Genomic DNA, 12,257 nt, shown 5'->3' with positions numbered 1-12,257 from the left:
TTGAAATTTCATATCACACCTCCCACACACACACACCCATATATAACCATAATGAAAAGTAACCTTTCCAGTGACAGGTAAGAGGCTAACTTTGTAGTCACGAATCTCTAAATTATAAATTCATATCTCTTCCCATCAAAAGACACATAAAACACCACAAAACTCACTATTAGAACATTATATGATATGATATGCAGACATCATAATTAAAGTATGACAGGGAGCAAAAAGACCAAATGATAATAGATGGGTGCTTCTGATGTCTCTATATTTCTCAAAGATAAGATGTGGCTGAATATTCAAATATGACCTCATATCAGTACTGCAGTATATTTTTAACTGGTCATCACATTTCGTTTCACTCCTTCTCAAAAGCCACTATGCACACACTAGTTCGTCTTTTTAAATTTTCCTTTGGGTAATATCTTTCCTTTGCAGAGCATATAGATAAGAGGTTAAGACCTTAGGTGCTGATAAACTCAAATATATTGTTACAAAATACCACTTTTAATATAAGAGCCATAAAAATAACAATAGCAAACTTTTAATATGGTCTATATACACTTATAAAACATTCTACTGGGACCATTTCAGTTAATTCCTACAAAAATCCCATGAAAATAGTTTTTAATGACTGTTTTAATGTTATTTTTTTCCTACATGAGTAATCAGAGAGATTATCCTTTTCCTTAGTGATTGATTGGGTTAAAATCTGAACCAGAACTTTCAGGCTTCAGAATTTGTGCTTTAACCACTATACATATACACATACATATATTATTATTTTATACATGTATGTATTATATATATGAATATATTAATATATAAGTATATATTATAATGTATATTATCTCTATAATACCATGTTGAGTAGTATACCATTCTTAATTATTTGTGATGATTCCAGAGTTGCAAAAATATTTTCTTTTTTTTTGCATGAAGTTATCTCTACTCTTTCAGAACATTATTTTGAGTAAAGATTCTAGACAATGGGATTAGAATATCTAAAGACAAAAACACATTTAAATCTCTTGATGTGTGTGCTGTTTACAATTTTTTTGGCTTACCATTTATTATATGTAAAGCCACATGATAATCAATAACTATATTGCCTAAATATTTCAATAATATATTCTGTCTGCTAAGGCTCATTCCCAGAAGTTGGGCCAGTCTCAGTATTTTGCCATAGAAAAGCTACAGTGCTTGTGGTAGCACGTCAAGTCGGCATGTAAGAATGAGTAAAACCTTAAGAGCTTGAAGGAGAGAAGTGAATAGTATTCCAAATTGAGAATATTGTGAATGTTCTCACTTTAGAAAACATCCACGTGTATACCACCTGTTCTTTGATAGATACCTCTATTTTCAAAGAGCTAGATAAAAATCTAAAGATCAATGCATTTCAAAATCACAATGTTTAGTTTTTTTTTTAATTTTTAAATTTTTTTATAAACATGTATTTTTATCCCCAGGGGTACAGGTCTGTGAAAAATCACAATGTTTTAAACAACCTTCTTTTTCTTGGAATGATCAACAAAACAATTAGCTTGAGCTATTTTATGTATTGTCAAAAATATTGTGCATCACTTAGACTAAATATATTGGTCTACATTTCCTGGCATGAATGTGACAAAATATGTGCTTTTCCAGAATGTCAAAGCAAATTATCAGTCTTTCCATAATTTTTAATATTTAATGTCTAGTGACTCATGTTGACTGATTTTTGTCACGATATATTATTATATGTGTTAAAAATTAAGAGTGGTGCTGTCAGGAAACTTCATGAGGCATTTAACATATGAGCGAATGCTTTCTATAAATATATCCATGCATTCACATTCACATCTTTACTTATCTCAGATGAAAGCTTATGGAAAGAACTTCATTAAAGCATTATGAAAAAGATACTTACTGAGAGAAAGACAAAATGATTAATACATAGCAGTCATGAAACACATTGGAGCTGATGGTCTTGCCATGAAAAGGAGCTATAAACAATCTCTGCTTGAAATGATAGTGTTCGTTAATGTAACAGCGCCCTCTATGTTCGAGAGTATGCAATAAGGAGAAGAAGAATACTTTTCTTTGAATAGCTGATGAAACCGGATTGTTCCATGTAAGTTTTTACACACAAAGGTAAAATTAAGTTCTTAACTTGTTTATCCATAAATTTTATAGTCTGGATCTATAAAGCTTAAAGGATACTGTTAAAATTTTATAAGCAAAAAAAAAAAAAAGAAATAGAATTTTAAATCCACAGGTTTTCATTTCTTTGGAGAACAGCCATTCACCTAACGCGCTTGAATAATAAAAGCAGAGAAGATTTTGAGTAGGAAAATAAGACATTTTAATACTGAAAATTAATATGTAAACATATTCAAAATAATAGAAAAATATTTGACCATTACATAAACCATAAGCATAAACTATAGGTTTCATTTGTAAGGCATCTTTTTTTTTTTTAATTTTAAGGAAAGCCTGCTGAATTATAAAGAAATCTTCTACAAGGGAGATTTTATCATAGAAATAATGCAAGAGGAACAGGTGAAATGCACTCTTTTTGAAACTACTCTCCTGAAGGAAAGTCTTTTTCCTTCCTACACTTTAGTATCTATCTATAGGTATCCATCAATTTCCCAATGTAAATCTTCTGATTCTTTCACAAACTTTATTCTCCAGGTGTTAAAGATGAAAATTAGAGTAGAGAAGCCCAACTTTGTTGAGTGCTTACTTAAATAGCAATAGTTTTAAATGCTTATTTTTATTAGTAATTTGAAAAGTTTGATCTTTTAGGATACCTGTTAGCCTCCATTAATTGTTGTAAACTATAAGGACTTATAAATACTAGATTATTTGACATAAAATGAAATGCACAAAATGGAAGTTTTGATTGAGGATTTTTATTCTAAATTTTCCATTTTTGCAACTGTGGTGCTAAGTATATTGCTAAGAATAAGAAGAAAAGGAAGTTAGAAAAAGTGGATTGGGCAAATAAGGTTGAAATTTTTCATAAACAAAGTGTTTCTCGAACTGGAAAATGGGAGTGGCTTTACAATGTCTAAAGAATATCAAATGTTTCTGTCATACACCTTAAATTTTACACAGTTAAGACTTAAAGTACTATGATAACTTAAAGAAATAATTCTGCCTTTTTCTCCGAAACTGTCAAACTTCTTCTACATCATCTATAACATATTGCTACTGCAATTTGAATGTATAACATTTTAGATAGAATAGACAGCCAAACTTTTCTTTCTTAGCTGAAGAAAAGTTAAATACAAATATATACAAATCCAACCTTGTGACTTCCATCAAATTCATTAATAAGTTATAACATAGCTAATAACAAAGCTAAAATTGTCAGGGTGTTTAAGAATAGAACTTATTCTGAAATTTCTCTCTGCCAGATATCAACATAAAGTTGGAACCTTTCAAATCTCCAAATACCACTTTTTCAAAAAGAATGGGACCTGAAAACAGGGAATATGAATAAAGGGCCCATGTTTTTGTTTTGAGAATGTGATGGAAGAAAGAACTATTTGGCAAATTATAATTATATTCTAAATTTAATATTTAAAGAATTATTAAATACATTGAATGTATCTCCTTTTACAAAACCAAAAAAATAATTTTAAAAGCAGACACTTTACAAATGTAATATAACTTTAAAAACGATGAAAAACAGAAAAGGAGCAAATTCATTTATTTTCTCTTTCAAGGGTAAGGAAGAAAGCTCAAATAATAATTTGAACTTTTTGTTTTAAATACTGTGAGCGAATGCCAGCATTTACAAATGAATTATTATAAAGCAAACTTCTCTATACAAGAATATATTGCACAGTACAAAAAAAAATAAATGCACAAATAGTTCCTAAAGTAGGTTGTCAATTTGGGAAGTGATCATCTTATAAATTTTTTAGTAGATTAGTAAATATTTGGGGGAAAGAGAGATTCACTAACCACTCATTAACATGCTATGCTGTCTTTACCTGAATGTGACTATCTCCCTATAATACCAAAAAGAAAAATGTCCAAAAAGTTAAGGAATTCATTGTTCAGGAAAATAGTACGTATTTGTAGATTTTAAAAATCAGGAAAAAAAAATACCCCAAACCATCAAATTTAGTCCCAACTGTAGGTTAAGCAGAGCTGGGCACACTCTAAAATCAAGAATGCTTGTAATCAATGATCTGGCAAAGATGATGATAGAGAGTCAAGGTTAAATTAGTAGACAAGGGACTAGAAATGCAGTGATAAAGACATACAGTACCTGCCCTCCATCTCATTCTAAATTTATGAAAAGAAGGGGTCGAGATGCCCCCTCCATCCAATGTATCCCTACTTCTGCCACCAATGACTTCCTTGGTGCTAGATCCGAAATCCTCAGCTCAGGCCTTGTCCCAGCGTCTTCGATCTGGTCTTTCCTTGCCACAGTTTATTAATGTTGCAGCAGAATGACCTTTCAAAACCATCAATCCAGATAATAAGCTCCATGAGGGAAAGGACCCTGACAACGATAAATTCACTGCAGTCTCGCTCCTAACCCATGAGCCAGTGCCTGGCACACAGCACCCAAAGCAAGCCTTTCATGAATATTGTTGAATGAGCGAATGAACAAATAAAAAACCTACTCATTGCATTCCCTTCAGCAGCACCACATAAATTTCAACTGTATTCATGCGACTTAGAAGGCACTGCATACACATCCTTTTTAAATCTGTCTCCATGCGCTCCTTTCCCGCATAATGGACTCAAACATACAACAACAGTGTACTTCTTTTAGTTCCTAAAAAAAAAAAAAAAAAAAAAAAAAAAAAAAGCAAATCCTGCTTAATTTTCCATTCTTTTTATTTACTTTCTCTCATCTAGAATATTCCCAAATTTTTGCTCTCCTCTTCCCTCTCAACTGCCCATCTTCAGGCTAACACCTACCATCTTTCAGCTTCAGCCCTCCGACAATATATCACCTCAAAGCTCCCAAAATACCAAGGACAGACATCATGCTGAATTTAGCACAAAATATAATGCCAGGGACATGAGGTACTCTCAACAAATGTGCACTGAAGGGACATAAGTAAAAGAAATGTTAATGGATTGATAACTGGTTGCTTCAAGATTATTCCATTCATTTGTTGATCAAAGTTAACTCACTTTTCCACTTGTTTTGAGATTTGACTATTGCCCTCATGACAAAAGTTCATACAATTCGGGCCTTCTAACAAAGTTTCCAGGATAAAATTGGTGCCTAGGAAAATGAGGATCATATCTTGTTAATATTCAATAAAACTGTTACAAACACAGTGCAAATATTCAGACAGGGATATAAATTCCCATATATTCATAATAATTACAGATGAATTTAATAAACAAACATCACTGATTGACAGTGTGTCAGAATAGGACAAACATGGAACCTCAGTAATACATCCACCTGTGCTGGAATCTTAGGTTTACCAATTCAATTTTTCTGATCTTAAGCTAGTATGTAATATCTCTGAGGCCCATTTTCCTCATGTATAGAGACAAAAGCAACTTGTGGAATGACTGGAAGGAATTTAGAGGCTAGAAGGGTTAAAAAATGGGTGTCATTATTTCAAAGTCCATGTGTTAAAATCTATACCATAGAATTTTATTTTAGTGGAAAGCCTTATTAACAAATAAGAGAGCATCCCATTCGAGAATACCATAGTAGATATCTTGATAAGCCTGTTTTCTATTTAAGGAGATAATTAAGATTTGACCATGACTAATTACCTTAGAGATAGGTTTCTTGCTTCTATTGCAAATTAATTTGTGTCACATAAAGTGCACTAAAACATGCATTAAATCAAGTATTCAGTGTCTGAAATCAATTCATCTCAAAAAAATAAATACTTGTAAGTGTATCACTGATGCCTTTTATAAGTTTTTAAGAATTTTACCAGAGATTATATAAGATTTTTTTTGTGATTTTATCTTCTATAGCAAAATTGTCTTTTTTTTAATTTTTTTAAAATTTTTTATTTTTTATAAACATATATTTTTATCCCCAGGGGTACAGGTCTGTGAATCACCAGGTTTACACACTTCACAGCACTCACCAAAGCACATACCCTCCCCAATGTCCATAATCCCACCCCCTTCTCCCAAACCCCCTCCCCCCAGCAACCCTCAGTTTGTTTTGTGAGATTAAGAGTCACTTATGGTTTGTCTCCCTCCCAAACTCATCTTGTTTCATTTATATAAGATTTTTAGATGGTCTCGTCAAACATTTAAACCTTAATACTTTACTCAACTGGATTTACAGCTAAATATCTAGAGTGAGTCTATGGATTAAAATAGTCTCAAACTGTTCACAGTGTTTACTTTAGCAGGCTAACTAGAATTATTTCTAAAAGGTTTCTTATATTTCAGGCACAATTCTAGGTCCTAATGATGTAACAATGAACAAAAAGGGGAAAAATATCTCTACTTTCATGACAGCTGAAAACATCACCCATTTATTATTTTGGTTCTGCAGGCCAAAAGTCTGACTGGTATTGGCTGGGACCTCTGTTTAGGTTCTCACAAGGATGAAAAACAAGATGTTGGCAGAGGTATGTTCTTATCTGTACTCTCTGGGAAATAATCCACTTTCAAGATCATTCATACTGTTAGCAGAGTTCATCTTGTTTTTGTAGGACTGAGGTCCTCGTTTCTTTACCATTGGCCAAGGATCACATTTAGCTCCTTGTGGCTGTTCCTTGCACATAACCCATTCCATCTCCAAAAGCAGCAATAGCACATCAGATTCTTCTCTCAATGTGAATATCTCTGTCTTTCTGTTCTTCTACCAGCCAGAGAAAACGCTGCTTCTTAAAGGGCTTCACTGACAAATTCTACCTGGAGAGAAGGATAATCTCTTTCATCTTAAGGTCAGCTGGTTTGAGATTTTATTGCATCTGTAAAATCCCTTCATAACAGTACGCACGTTAGTTTTTGATTAAATAATCAACAGATAGAAAACTTGGGAAGAGGGCATGTGCCCTAGCTTCTGTCTACTGAAACAGAAGGTACCAACTTTAAGATTTTATTTATTTATTTATTTATTTGACAGACAGAGATTACAAATAGGCAGAGAGGCAGGCAGAGAGAGAGGGAAGCAGGCTCCCTACTGAGCAGAGAGCCCGATTTGGGACTCCATCCCAGGACCCTGAGATCATGACCTGAGCCGAAGGCAGAGGCTTAACCCACTGAGCCACCCAGGCACCCCGGAGTTACCAACTTTAAAAAGAAAGAAGTTAAATACATATTGAGTCAGGTGATGGCAAGAGCTGTAAGAAAAACAAGTATTTTGGCTATAAGAAATGATCATGTGGAAAAGTATTGCAAGTTCACATCCTATAGTTTGAAACATCATACACACCTAAGGAAACCTGGACTTCTGGAGGTGATAGGCTAAAAAGAACACTGAGAATCCCCCTGGAGTTTAAAGCAGAGCAGTAGTGGGATAATGCTGAATATGTCAGAGTAGAAGACAGAGAGAGAGATCTTAGCAGGAGCATTCAGTGTTTTATAACTCCACTCAACTCTTATAAGCATTTGTTCATGGGCCAAGGGAGGAAGGGAAGCTTATAAAACATATAAAATAAGCTGTACCAATTTAAGAAAAGTACAAATAGAAGCTGTAGCTATCCTCAATTACATCTTTTCCCTATAAACCCAAGTGTGGTGTTAATTACTCCAATGCATGTTCTTGTACTGAAAAAGAAACCATATTTCCAAAATTGGGTGAGGACTCACAGAACAGATAAACTGTACCAAGCATGACATGCAAAATAAACTAAGCCCAAGTCCTTTAACATCAGTTTATTTAGACACATTCATTTGGAGCTAAAATACAGACCACATACCCCCATAAATTCTATAGAGACATATATTTAAGGCAAGAACACCCATCTTCCAGTGGCTCCTTATTTCACAAAATCTATTCTATACCTGTGAATATCATTCCATGACTCATTTCAGCATCCAAGATGCTGCGAAATAACCTTCCTTGACTCCCCATTTTAAGAATCCTCACGGGGGGCGCCTGGGTGGCTCAGTGGGTTAAGCCGCTGCCTTCGGCTCAGGTCATGATCTCAGGGTCCTGGGATCGAGTCCCGCATGGGGCTTTCTGCTCAGCAGGGAGCCTGCTTCCCTCTCTCTCTCTCTGCCTGCCTCTCCATCTACTTGTTATTTCTCTCTGTCAAATAAATAAATAAAATCTTTAAAAAAAAAAAAAGAATCCTCACGGTTCCTCATGGCTTGCATTTTCCTTTGCTATAGCAAGCTAATTAACCTAACAGTAGAGTGTTCCTAATAGTCTCAGTCTGGTGAAGCCGAGCAAGCTGAGTACCCACCAAGATTTAGGCAGTCCCTCAGTGATACTAACAAGAAGCTTAATCCTACAGTAGTGTGCACATGTGAGATGCTTGGGAGTTTTCCTCTGCTGAGGGCCATCCTATCAGGAGTATGAAGTTTTATATTTAATCTGAGCTCCAATTATTTCACAGAATTCTCAGTATTTGGCTTTCATCTCTGTCCTAAGAGTCCCCCCAGACTTCTAAGTCATTGGTCAAATTTGTATATCTTTGTATGCATTTTCATTTATGTGGATCTTCCATAGCAATAATTTGCCATCCGCCATCCTCTCTATTTGCCTATTGTCTATAAGACTTTGTCTCTTAACAACAACAAGGCTCAATAAATGTCTTTCTGAGGGAGGCCAGATGGTAAATATTTTAGACTCCATGGGCCAGTCTTTGCTGCAACTCAAATCTGTACTGCAGCATGGAAAACAACCATAGACAAAATGTAGTAAATGCAGGAGGCTGTGTTCCAATAAAACTTTATTTGCACAAAGATGTTGGTCTGGATTAGTCCCCTCACTCATTGTAAGCAGACACCTGTTTATAAGTTGAAGCTCAAAGGATAGGAGACAGACTTCAGGAAAACGGGCCTCTCAAGTGGATTAGAAGTTGACAGTTTCAAAATCTCATGCCACACTAGTGTGTCACCCTAGAGTCTTTGGACAAATGATACATAAATTTACCTTTTCAAAAACCTTATAAGGATATTCCTCCGTATCACCTTTATATTCCTGAAATTATTTGACTTAATTCCCTCTGCTGGAGCTAGAGGCTTCTTCAGCTACTAGTCTTTGGTCAGGTTCTGGAGATACATGATTTCACAACTATGTCCTTACTGACTATTTCAGTTCTCATGGAGTTTTTAAAAAATCTGTGTTCTTTCCAGACTAAAAATCTGCTTTATTCATGTTTCATGTTACAATCCTAACTAATATGCAAATCCCTCTAACTGGCATAATTTCAATAAGGGCAATTTGGAATTGTAGTGACAGTTAGAGGAACTTTTGATATGAACAAATTTGTTCATTTGAGATGCTCCATAAAACAAGCATTCAATAAATCAATTTTTAAGGTCTCTTACAATCTGTTGGAGCTAAAATTTGAATTAATGCATTTTTTTAGGATTTATATAAATTTAGAATAAAAAATAAGGAAATTTTTTTGATTGTTTAACTTTCAATGCTTTACATATTTTGACTCTTCTAAATAAAGCTTTTTTTTTCCCCCTTCCTAAAACAGCTCTGTAAAAGGCTAGATAGTAAATATTTCTTTTGTAAAAAAAAAAAAATACATATATTCCAGAGTCACCTGGGTGGCTCAGCCCGTTGTCAACTCTATTTTTGGCTCAGACCATGATTTCAGGGTTGTGAGATCAAGTCCTATACTGGGCTCCATGCTGGACAAGGAGCCTGCCTAAGAGTCTCTCTCTCTCTCTGCCCCTGTCCCCACAAAAATATATTCTAAACTTCGGTGAATTAAGCTAATAGTCTTGGTCTTTGTTAGAGATAAGGATATATATAAACATATAAACATAATTTAAAGAGCGTTCTAAAATACGATTTGTGAATATAAGGATTTATAATGTGTGTTAACAAAAGTTAATTTAATATTTCTGTTAAGTAGTAGGCTCTTTTTAAAATGAGAGCTACTAATCTGAGTTTTTAAAACAACACTTTATGTTTTCCTAATTTTACCACAGTATAAATAATATTCTACTTTGTATAAGACTAATAATTGTAAGAATTCTTTATATATTTAAGATACTAACCTTTATCAGATATGTGGTTTGTAAATATTTTCTCCCATTACACAGGTTGTCTTTTCATTTTGCTGATCATTTCTTTTGCTTTGGAGAATCTTTACAGTTTGATGCAGTCCCACTTGTTTAGTTTTGCTTTTCTTGCTTATGCTTTTGCTGTCAGATCCATGAAATGCTTGCCAAGAACAGTGGGCACCTGGGTGGCTCAGTGGGTTAAAGCCTCTGCCTTCGGCTCAGGTCATGATCTCAGGGTCCTGGGATGGAGTCCCGAATCGGGCTCTCTGCTCAGCAGGGAGCCTGCTTCCCCCCTCTCTCTCTGTCTGCCTCTCTCCCTACTTGTGATTTCTCTGTCTCTCTCTCTCTGTGTCAAGTAAATAAATAAACAAAATCTTGGAGAAAAACAAAATGTAACAGTAAGTAATGAAGTATCATTGAAGATGTACAGTAAGTGCAGAGGGTATGAATGAAATGAATTTTGTGTGCCTGACTCATAGTAATTGAAAATACTGAGAGATGGAAGCAATGAAATGTGCTTAAAATTTAACAAAATTGGCTAAATATAATAAATTTGTTCACAAGGGGTAAAAAAGGATTTTGACTCCACTGCACATTGTTAAATCTACGATATGCAAATAAAAAAGGAGTTAAGTAGAATTTGAGCTTTCTCTTTGTTAAATACTAGTTATTCTATGCCCAAGTAACAGTTTCTTTTTAAAATAAATATATTTTTAATTCTTTGTACCTTTTTACATATTTATAAATTATCTTTAATAACTATTATTGATTTTTGTAAAAGTTAAAAGTGCCAGATATTATAGTCACTTATTGCTGAGTGCATATGTGCATGTGTGTGTGTATTTTAAAATATTATGTGTACTGTTCCTTGCATATTATATCTGGATACCTGTGACTTATGTTTATATCTTTTTCCTCTGACAGTATTTTTATTTTATCTTTCCCAAATTTAGGTCTCAAATTAAAAATAATAAAACTTTTCTTCTATACATAAAATAGCTGTTTTCTAAATGGCACCTGATAACACAAAGCTATACTACTTTACTTTATTAAGGGATGGGAAATTAGAATAATTAGGTTTATCTGTCATGCTCTAAATTTTCATTAAAAATTAAGCTGAGGCTTTAGATAAGCTGAGAAACATTTCTGGAGCTTCCAACTGCATGCCTAGGAATTTGTTTTGGACACTATCACAATGAGAAAACCAATGGACAGTGGCCACCCAACAGAATAAGAGGTAGCAAACTAAAGAAACTTCAGCAGCTCTCATCAGCTCTAGGATACAGTATTTCAATACTGTATGGAAGAAATTCAGTATTTTGTGCTGTTTATTTGGTTGTTCTGATATAATTGTAAATGAAGACCTTCGAGGATATGTCACAGGAGAGGGGATTATCTTACTAATAACTTGCTGAGCTACTAATAAACAGAAAGCTGAACATACTTTGATAGGAGATATCAGGAGTGTTAGCCTTTTTATTAAAATCGACTTAGGGATGGTTAGAAAAGGACTCTGGCCACAGCCAAAACTCAACACATTATCTACAAGATGAAAGAAAAGCAAGCAGATCTCAGTGCTGATGGACCTCACAGATAGGCTTAAAACCACCTATGTACTTTATTGAAGAAGATACAAAGTTTATGGTAAACCAACGTGATGGAATTTTAACAGCTTTAGGAGAAGCCATGGGAGCTGAAATTGAAAGTGTTATATCTCTGAGAATACTCCATGCAGAACAAAGAAAACTAACGAAGCACATTCAGAATTGTTCAATGATGGCACGGGTGACTCTAAAGAAAATCCCAGCAGGAAGAGAAATGGATTGTGCATAGATAAACATTCACTGCTCAGTAAGAAGCCCAAGGCATAAAAGATTAGCATTTTAAAGCAAGATAAATGTCCAGGGATATAGCATATGTGTGGATTGGTCTCTTCCATTAATATCTCTATTATACCATCAAAAGTAGAGTTTTAATTCTGTTTAGATTTATAAATAAAGAGGTAAATGAGTAATAAGAATAAACAAAGTCATAATCAAACTGTATTAAGATTATTAGTTCAATTTCTAGCCTGTTCATTTCTGACTTGAGATTTCTGGAAGTACTTAACTTGTTCT

General features: G+C 34.1%; 1 pseudogene; it reads left to right on the top strand.

Annotated features, from left to right (window-relative positions):
- Positions 1-12,011, top strand: part of LOC123389657 — a 28,337-nt pseudogene extending 16,326 nt beyond the window's left edge.
- Positions 12,012-12,257: the final 246 nt, after the last annotated feature.

This window comes from Mustela putorius, unplaced genomic scaffold (genome assembly GCF_011764305.1).
Source record: "Mustela putorius furo isolate JIRA1106 unplaced genomic scaffold, ASM1176430v1.1 tig00003988_pilon_pilon_pilon, whole genome shotgun sequence".
Classification (NCBI taxonomy): Eukaryota; Metazoa; Chordata; class Mammalia; order Carnivora; family Mustelidae; genus Mustela; species Mustela putorius.
The sequence above is the reverse complement of the archived record's forward strand: the minus strand, read 5'-3'. Positions and strand labels throughout refer to the sequence as shown.